Source organism: Rhinolophus hipposideros (assembly GCF_964194185.1).
Source record: "Rhinolophus hipposideros genome assembly, chromosome: X".
In the NCBI taxonomy this organism is placed as follows: Eukaryota; Metazoa; Chordata; class Mammalia; order Chiroptera; family Rhinolophidae; genus Rhinolophus; species Rhinolophus hipposideros.
In genome coordinates this window covers 39,068,883-39,077,939 of record NC_138046.1, presented here as the reverse complement: position 1 = coordinate 39,077,939, position 9,057 = coordinate 39,068,883, and the positions used below count along the sequence as shown (strand labels likewise).

Here is a 9,057-nt window from a genome sequence, read left to right as displayed (position 1 = left end):
AGGGGCGGCTAGTCTCAGTGCCTAAGGCTTTCGTTCTCCACTCTGCAGTGAGGGCTTAAACCACAGTTTTCAGCCTTCTTCCCTCAGTCTTTTCTCCGAGGTCTGCCGTGAACGTTGGGTTCAGCCGTGCTATATGCTGCCCCCTCAGCCCTGTGGGCCGTAAGCGGAGCCCTAGCAGTCCGAGTTCGTCCCTCTCCCGCAGCTGCGGAAGTTCTGGGATGCAGCGAGCTGGGAGCACTGAGCTAGGTCTTTGTCCTGCGTCCGAGCGGCTCCATTCCCGCACTTCTCCCTTCCCTCCTCCCCCGCTCGCGCGATTCGCCCACCTGGAGGTGAATTCAGCAGTGGGCCTCTTTGTCTTGCCTGTCTGCTGTGCAGGGAGTCCTTTGTGGAGTTATTGTTGTCCGATTAGTTGTAAATTCCAGGGGAGCTTTACATAGGCTCACCTCACGCCGCCATTTTGATCCGGAATCTGAAGTTTCTTCCTATATTTTCTTCTAGGTATTTTATGGTTTCAGATCTTACATTTAAGTCTTTAAGCCATTTTGAATGTATTTTTGTATATGCTGTAAATAGGTGATCCAGCTTCATTTTTCTGCATGTGTCTGTCCAGGTTTCCCAGCACCATTTATTGAACAGACTGTTTTCACCCCTCTGTAAATTCTTGCTTCCATTGTCGTAGATTAAATGGCCATATAGGCATGGATTTATTTCTGAACTCTCTATTCCGTTCCATTGATGTATGTGTCTGTTTTTATGCCAGTACCATGCTGTTTTGATTACTGTAGACTAGTAGTATAATTTGATGTCAGGTATCATTATACCTCCCACTTTGTTCTTATTTGTCAAGATTTTTAAGGCTATCTGGGTCTTCTATGGTCCCATATAAATTTTAGGATTATTTGTTCTAATTCTGTGAAAAACGTCGCTGGTAGTTTGATAGGAAGTGCATTGAATATTTATATTGCCTTAGGCAATATGGACATTTTAACTATATTAATTCTTCCTATCCATGAACATGGTATGTGTTTCCATCTATTTGTATCTTTCATTTCTTTCTTCAGTGTCTTATAATTTTCTGAGTACAGATCTTTTACTTCTTTGGTTAAATTTATTCCCAGGTATTTTATGGTCTTTGATGCAGTTCTAAAAGGGATTTTTTTTAAATTTTACATTCTGAGGTTTTATTATTTGTACATACAAATGAAGTGATTTCTGAATATTAATTTTGTATCCTGCTACTTTTTAAACTTCATCTATCAGTTCCAATAGTTTCTTGGTGGAGTCTTTACGGTTCTCTATATATAGTATCATGTCATCTGCATATAATGACAATTTCAATTCCTCCTTACCAACTTGGAAGCCTTTTATTTCTTTTTCTTGTCTGATTTCTGTGGCTAGAACTTCCAGCACTATGTTGAGCAGAAATGGAGAAAGTGGGCAATCTTGCTTTGTTCCTAATCTTAAGGAGAATGGTTTTAGCTTTTCCCCATTGAGTATGATGTTAGCTGTGGGTTTATCATATATGGCCTTTATTATGTTGAGATATGATCCCTCTATTCCCACTTTCTTAAGGGTTTTTATCATAAATGGCTGCTGGATTTTATGCCAGCATAATGGCTGCTTTTTCTGCATCTATTGATATGATCATGTGATTTTCATTTTTCATTTTGTTAATGTGGTGTATCACATTAATTGATTTGCGGATGTTGAACCACCCTTGCATACCAGGGATGAATCCCACTTGACCATGATATATGATCTTTTTAATGTATTGCTGAATTCTGTTCACTAATATTTGTTGAGGATTTTTGAATCTATGTTCATTGGAGATATCGGCCTGTAGTTTTCTTTCCATTTCTTTGTGTCATCTTCAATTTCTTTCAAAAATGTCTTATAGTTTTCAGCATATAAATCCTTCACATCCTTGGTTAAATGTATTCCTAGGTATTTTATTCTTTTTGCTGCAATTGCAAAGGGAATTGTTTTTTGTATTTCTTTTTGTGAGATTTCATTGTTAGTATATAGGAATGCAATGGACTTTTGTACGTTGATTTTGTAGCCAGCAACTTTACTGTATTCGTTGATTGTTTCTAACAGCTTTTTGGTGGAGTGTTTAGGGTTTTCTATATATATTATCATGTCATCTGCAAAGAGTGATATTTTAACTTCTTCATTCCCAATTTGGACGCCTTTTATTTCTTTCTCTTGCCTGATGGCTCTGGCAAGGACTTCCAACACTATGTTGAAAAGCACAGGTGATAGGGGACAGCCCTGTCGTGTTTGTAGTTTTCTTTTTTTGTGGTGTCTTTGTCCGATTTTGGGATCATGGTGACATTGGCATCGTAAAAAGTGTTTGGGAGCCTTCCTTCCTAATGGATTTTTTGGAAGATCTTGAGGAGAATAGGTGATAATTTTTTGAATGTTTTGTTAAATTCACCTGTAGCCATTTGGTCCAGGGCTTTTGTTTGTTGGCATATTGCTGATTACTGATTCAATATCACTGGTGGTAATGAGTCTATTCCGGTTTTCTGTTCCTTCTTGAGTTAGCCTTGGAAGGTTTTATGCTTCAGAAAAATTGTCCATTTCTTCTAGATTGTCAAACTTGTTGGCATATAGTTGCTCATAGTAATTTCTTAATTTTTTTTGTATTGTGTGCTGTCTGTTGTCACTTCTCCTCTTTCACTTCTGATTTCATTAATTTGGATCCTCTCTTTTTTTAATGAGTCTGGCTAAAGGTTTGTCGAATTTGTTTACCTTCTCTAAGAAACAACTTTTGGATTCATTGAAATTTCGTATTGTATTCCTGGTTTCTATTTCATTTATTTCCACTCTGATCTTTCTTATCTCCTTCCTTGTACTGCCTTTGGCTTATTTTGCTGTTCTTTTTCCAGGTCCCTTAAGTGTGAAGATGAATTGTTGATTAATGATTTTTCCTGTTTCTTTAGGTAGGCCTGCAATGCTATGAATTTCCCTCTGAGGTCTGCTGTCACAGCATCCCATAGATTTTGGGTCATTGTGTTTTCATTTTCATTCGTCTTGAGACATCTTTTGATTTCTTCCTTGATCTCCTGGTTGACCCATTCATTATTTAGTAACATGGTATTCAGCCTCCATGATTGGTGTGTCTTCCAGTTTTTTTCCTGTAGGTCATTTCTAATTTCATAGCACTGTGGTCAGAGAAGACAGTTGGTATGATTTCAATTTTCTTAAACTTATCAAGAGTTGTTTTGTCGCCCAACATATGGTCTATCTTGGAAAATGTTCCATGTTTGCTTGAGGAGAACGTGTATTCTGCAGCTTTGGGGTGAAATGCTGTGAAAACATCGATTAAATCCAAGTGGTCCAATGTGTCATTTAAGGCTGTTGTTTCCATATTGATTTTCTGTCTGGAGGACCTGTCTCTTGTTGTCAGAGGTGACTTAAAGTCCCCTACTATGATAGTGTTACTGTTGATCTCGTCTTTATGAGAGTCAATATCTGTTTTATATATTTAGGTACTCCTATGTTGGGTGCATAAATGTTTACTAGGGTTATGTCCTCTTGTCAGATCGATCTCTTTATTATTATACAGTGGCCATTTTTGTCTTTTAATATATTCTTTATTTTAAAGTCTATTTTGTCAGACATAAGTATTGCAACTCCAGCTTTTTTCTCATTTCCATTTGCATGAAATGTCTTACTCCAACCCTTGACTTTCAGCCTGTGTGTGTCTTTTGATCTGAGGTGAGTCTCTTCTTTTTTTTTGTTGTTTCAATCAGCTATTCATTTTGAAAGAGCAAGCCTATGTAAGATAAAGAAATCCTGTCAGATTTTTCTCCTCTCACAATGAGGTGAGTCTCTTCTAAGCAGCATATACAAGGGTCTTGCTTCCTTATCCACTCAGCCACCCTATGTCTCTCTGTTTTTTTTCTTTTTTCTTTTTTCTTTTTTGTTTCAGGTGCACACGACAAAGTAATACTTAGACGTTTATCATTTATATCTCTCACACTGTACCCTATGTCTCTTGATTGGATCATTAAATCCATTTACATTTAAAGTGATTATGGATAGGTACATAGTTATTGCCATTTTTATAAATTTGTAGTTATATTTTTTTCATCTTTCTTCCGTTTACAGAAGTCCTTTTCATACTTCCTGCAATGCTGGTTTGGTGGTAATAAATTATTTTAGCTTTTTCTTTTCTGAAAGCTATTCATCTCTCCTTCAATTTTAAATGATAGTCTTGCTGGATAAAGCTATCTAGGTTGTACGCCTTTGTTTTCCATCACTTTCAGTATCTCCTGCCACTCCTTCTGGGCCTGCAATGTTTCTGTAGAAAAGTCATTTGATAGTCTTATATGAGTTCCCTTGTATGTAACCCTCTGTCTTTCTCTTGCTGCTTTTAGGATTCTCTCTTCATCTTTAACCTATGCCATTTTGACTATAATGTGTCTTGGTGTGGACCTGTTTGGGTTTATCCTGGTTGGAACTCTCTGCACTTCCTGGGCTTATATGTTGGTTTCCTTCACCAGGTTAGGGAAGTTTTCAGACATTATTACTTCAAATATGTTCTCAATTCCTTGCTTTCTCTCTTCACCTTCTGGTATTTATGAGGCGCATGTTGTTGCGCTTGAGGTTATCCCAGAGGTCTTTTAAACCATCTTCATCGTTTTTTTTTTTTCTTTTTGTTGTTCTATTTTGGTTATCTCTGCTAAGTTGTCATCTAAGTCGCTAATTCAATCCTCTGCTTCATCTAACCTGCTGGTAATTCCTTCAAGTGAGTTCTTTATTTCAGTAATTGTATTCTTTAGTTCTAACTGGTTGTTCATTTTGAATTTTCTATCTTTCTTTATTTCATCACTAAGCTTATTAAACATTCTTATCATTAGTGTTCTGAACTCTGTCTCTGATAGGTTGGTTACCTCTATTTCATTTGATACCAATTCTGGAGGTTTCTTCTGTTTTTTTATTTGGGACATGTTTCTTTGTTTCTCCATTCTGGCTGATTCTCTGTGTTTGCTTAGTAGTATGTAGATCCCCTAGAGTTCTTAGTTCTTGCTGGGTTATCTTACGTAGTATGTGTCGTTTATATTTGACTTGCACTATTTCGTTCTTCTCTGCGTGTGCTCTAAAAGTGACTCTTGTGTTGTGTATATTGTCCTGTTAAAGAAGATCTTTAATTGCTTTTAGCTTGTGAGTAGGTGGCATTGACTCCTAGGCTGACTAGTTGTGAGACTTCGCTCTGCCCCCAGCAGGATATTCTGCTGCATGAGGGCTGACCACTTAAATGAAGTTTGGCCTCTATGGGCTCTTGTGCCTGTGTAGAATTCCCTCTGGGTGGGTCACTTGTAGATCAAACCCAGTAGTACTCTGGTTTCGTCTGGTTTCATCTGGAATTGGCCATTGGGTGTGTTGAATCTCTTTCCTCTCTCTTTTTTTTTAATTTTATAGGTCCCACTCAGGGAAGAATGCACCAAACACATTCGCATTACTTTTCTTTTCTTTTTTTTTTAAGCAAATGACAAAGACCCTGTTTACCAACTTTACTTTTTAAACCTAAGCTTAACATTACATATTTAAACAATTGTGAAAACTTACTACGTTGCCAGCATTCATGCACAACTAGAAAACATCCTCAATTTATATTCAATCAGAAATGTATTACCATTAATGCATTAATATCTTTCATTACTAAATACTGGAAACAACTGAAATTATTTTGGTGAAGAGTCGGCTGGCAATGCTAACTGCACAGCAGGAGACACCACTTGACTCACGTCTCAGACACAGTGGAAAGCAGGTCCGAGCTGTTGTTAGTGGACGGAAGTCACAGCCACCTTGGGTTACTATTCAGAAGAAAGCAAAGTGCATACAGAGATTTACAACAATTTTAAAGACAAAAAATGGTCCTATCATGTGGTTCCACGATAAATCAAACGTCTATGACAACAGGGCTCCGAACTGGGTATAAATACTTTAGATCAGGTATGTTATACTGAAAGTCGAGTTCGTCTGAAATCTTCACAAACTGTTCCTGTTAGTCCTCACAGGGCGTTACAGTTAACACCTCTGTTATGTGCGTGTTGAGTTACTTGTTATCCAAGCGAAGCAGCTGCTCTTTACCATTTATTGTTAAGGACTTTAACTGGCCGTTTGCTTCAACTTCTACTCTTTCTTGACCATTCTCGACAGTTCTCTTTGTGGTGATTTTTCTGCAGTTAACCATCTTCGTGGACGTTGATATGGATTTGAAGTTGCCCATCCCACTCCCACCAAACGCCGTGGAAGAGAATGAAGTGAGGCTCCCGTGACCCAGTGACCCGAGGGAAGTGAATCAAAAGAAGGAAACCTGTATCAAAAGAAGGAAACCCTCCTTGAAACAATGGGAACCCAGTGAAGGCGCAGAAGAATGACCCTGTGCCTCGGCTCCTGTTCCCATGGGGGCCCCTCCAGTTGCCAAAGAAGTCCTCAAATGGGTCATCGAAGAAGTCGAATGAAAACGGGTCCCTTCAACCGAAAAATTCCCTGAAGACGTCATCTGGGTTCCAGAATGTGAAGCTATGGGGACAAAGCCCCAAAAAGCAGTTTCCAGGCTCTTGGCCTCACAGAGAAAGATGCTGACTCGGGTAGTAAATGGCCATTAACTGTGATCAGATGGCCATCAGCTGTGGCTAGTTGGCCGTCAGCTGTAACCCGTAAGCTATTGGCCACTAATATAACTGCTGTGGCTACGCTACCAGAAAAAATGAAGGCTAGCAAGAGCGGGATTGCAGAGAGGTGGATGCCGCTGGTGAGAATATAGTGATATGACTCCCCTACTTATGGCTCCGTGGGTGTTCCTTTTTGGCCTCACCATGTCCTGCATTCTTATGTGGGGAGCGGGAGCAGAGACCCCGCCGGACACCTGCATGACACCCTGCATGACACATGGCATTATCGGCAAGATACAGTGCTGGCAAAAGCTTTCCGAAGGGCAGTGAAGCAGTTTGTGCATATGAACACTCGGTCTCAGGAAGAACAGGAGGAGCAGCTGCCGGAGAGCTGGACCCCTGTGGTGGAAAGACATGGACGGTTCCCCAATCAGCAGAGGCGGGAGAAAGTGAAGGTTGTTGACACCCTGTGGGCTGGAAAGTGCTTGTTGAGGCTGCCTGGATGCAGGACTTGTCCCAGGAGGAAACACTTGCTGAGTCCGCTGTGGGAGATGAGGGTGAGGTCAAGGTCGTCCGTCATCCCCAGGACATCCCTGGCAAATGACTATGGATTATGGGGAATTGCCTTCCATCCCCAATTTAATGGACTACTTGATTGTTTGGGAACATATCACCGTGTGGTGGAACTGGTGGATGTTTGCTTTTGTGTCTTGACTGGCCGCCATCGAGAATATGTAAGAACCTTGACTGTGAGACGCTATTGTTCCAGCATGGTACCCCGAGAGGCCCAGAGAGAGAGTGGCAGTGCCCTGAGAACCCTGGCTGTGTCCAGAGAGAGTAACAGTGCCCTGAGAGGCCTTGGCTGTATCCAGGAAGTCTGGCTGTGCCCAGAGAGAGTGGCAGTGCCCTAAGAGCCCTGGCTGTGCCCGGGGAGACAGGTGGTACCCTAAGAAGCCCAGGAAGTCTGGCTGTGCCCAGAAGTACTGGGGTGGTGCCCTGAGAAACCCTGGCTGTGCTCAGAGAGCCTGGCTGTGTCCAGGATATTGCATTCGCCTCCAGGCTCCTCGCACAGGGCCCCTCGCGGAAGACGCTTGTCACGTAGATTGTGAGGCGAGAACCTGTAGGGGTTGAGTGTGGGGACAAAGCCCCAAAAAGCAGTTTCCAGGCTCTCGGCCTCACATAGAAAGGTGTTGGCTCGGGTAGTAAATGCCTGTGGGGACAAAGCCCCCCAAAACAGTTTCCAGGCTCTCGGCCTCACATAGAAAGGTGCTGGCTCGGGTAGTAAATGGCCATCAACTGTGATCAGATGGCCAGCAGCTGTGGCTAGTTGGCCGTCAGCTGTAATCCGTAAGCCATTGGCCACTAATATAACTGCTGTGGCTATGCTAGCAGAAAAAATGGAGGCTAGCAAGAGCGGGACTGCAGAGAGGCAGATGCCGCCGGCGAGAATATAGTGATATGACTCCCCTACTTATGGTTCCATGGGTGTTCCTTTTTTGCCTCACCATGTCCTGCATTCTTATGTGGGGAGCGGGACCAGAGACCCCGCCGGACGTCCCGCATGACAAATGGCGCAGCGAGCAGGGTCCTCTGTGTGACAGAAGCCGAACTCAAAAGGCCTGTCAAAATGACTTCCACCTCCGCCTCCACCATTTAATCTTTCTTTGCCGTATTTGTCATAGATGTCCCGTTTTTTAGCATTTGACAGCACCTCATATGACTCAGCGACTTGTTTGAATTTTTTCTCTGCTTCTTCTTTATTCTCAGGATTTTTATCTGGATGCCACTTCAGTGCCAGTTTCCGATATCCCTTTTTGATGTCCTCGGCTGAGGTGTGTCTCTGCATCCCTAGGACTTCATAGTAATCCACCATGTTTAACTGTTGTTGGGATGACTTCGTGGACACGGGACCAGCAGCGGGAAGGCACAGCGGGGTGGCGGCCCGGTCTCCTCGGCTCCTGCGTGGCAGCACTGGCGACAGTGGCCTCATGCCTCTTAAGCTGGGCCCTGGTGTAGGGGAATTTCAGAACAAAGCAAATCACCAAGCACAACAACAACAACAAGAAAGAGAAAACCAAATACATTCGCATGTAAAAACAACCGATAACCCACACTCAACACAGGCAAAGATATCAAAGATATAAAAACAAAGCAAAACCAAAAAAAGCAGTGCCAGCCTTGGCTTAAGCCCACCAAGTAACCTACAAGTTGTCCTCTGCTGTACCAAAGAGTCCTCTATGTATTGTGCAGGCAGAGCTGGTCATCTGGTGCCCAGAGTGACCTTGGGATTGCAGATTTAGATGAGTGAGGCAGAGAGGTCTGGAGGGTAGCTTCTAAGAAGTCAGTGCAGTTTCTGCTCTTGCCTGCACATATGCTCACCGAGAGTAGCACCACCAGCACTGTTCCAAGTTCTCCTGAGTCTTAGGGC

General features: G+C 42.2%; 1 pseudogene across 1 annotated transcript; it reads right to left on the bottom strand.

Moving 5' to 3' along the window:
• Positions 1-6,067: 6,067 nt before the first annotated feature.
• LOC308494839 (dnaJ homolog subfamily B member 6-like) lies at positions 6,068-8,502 on the bottom strand (annotated as a pseudogene). Its single transcript has 2 exons — positions 8,234-8,502; positions 6,068-6,537 (listed from the first exon to the last, which is right to left on the bottom strand). The product of its transcript is annotated as a dnaJ homolog subfamily B member 6-like (transcript).
• Between the last annotated feature and the right edge of the window lie 555 nt (positions 8,503-9,057).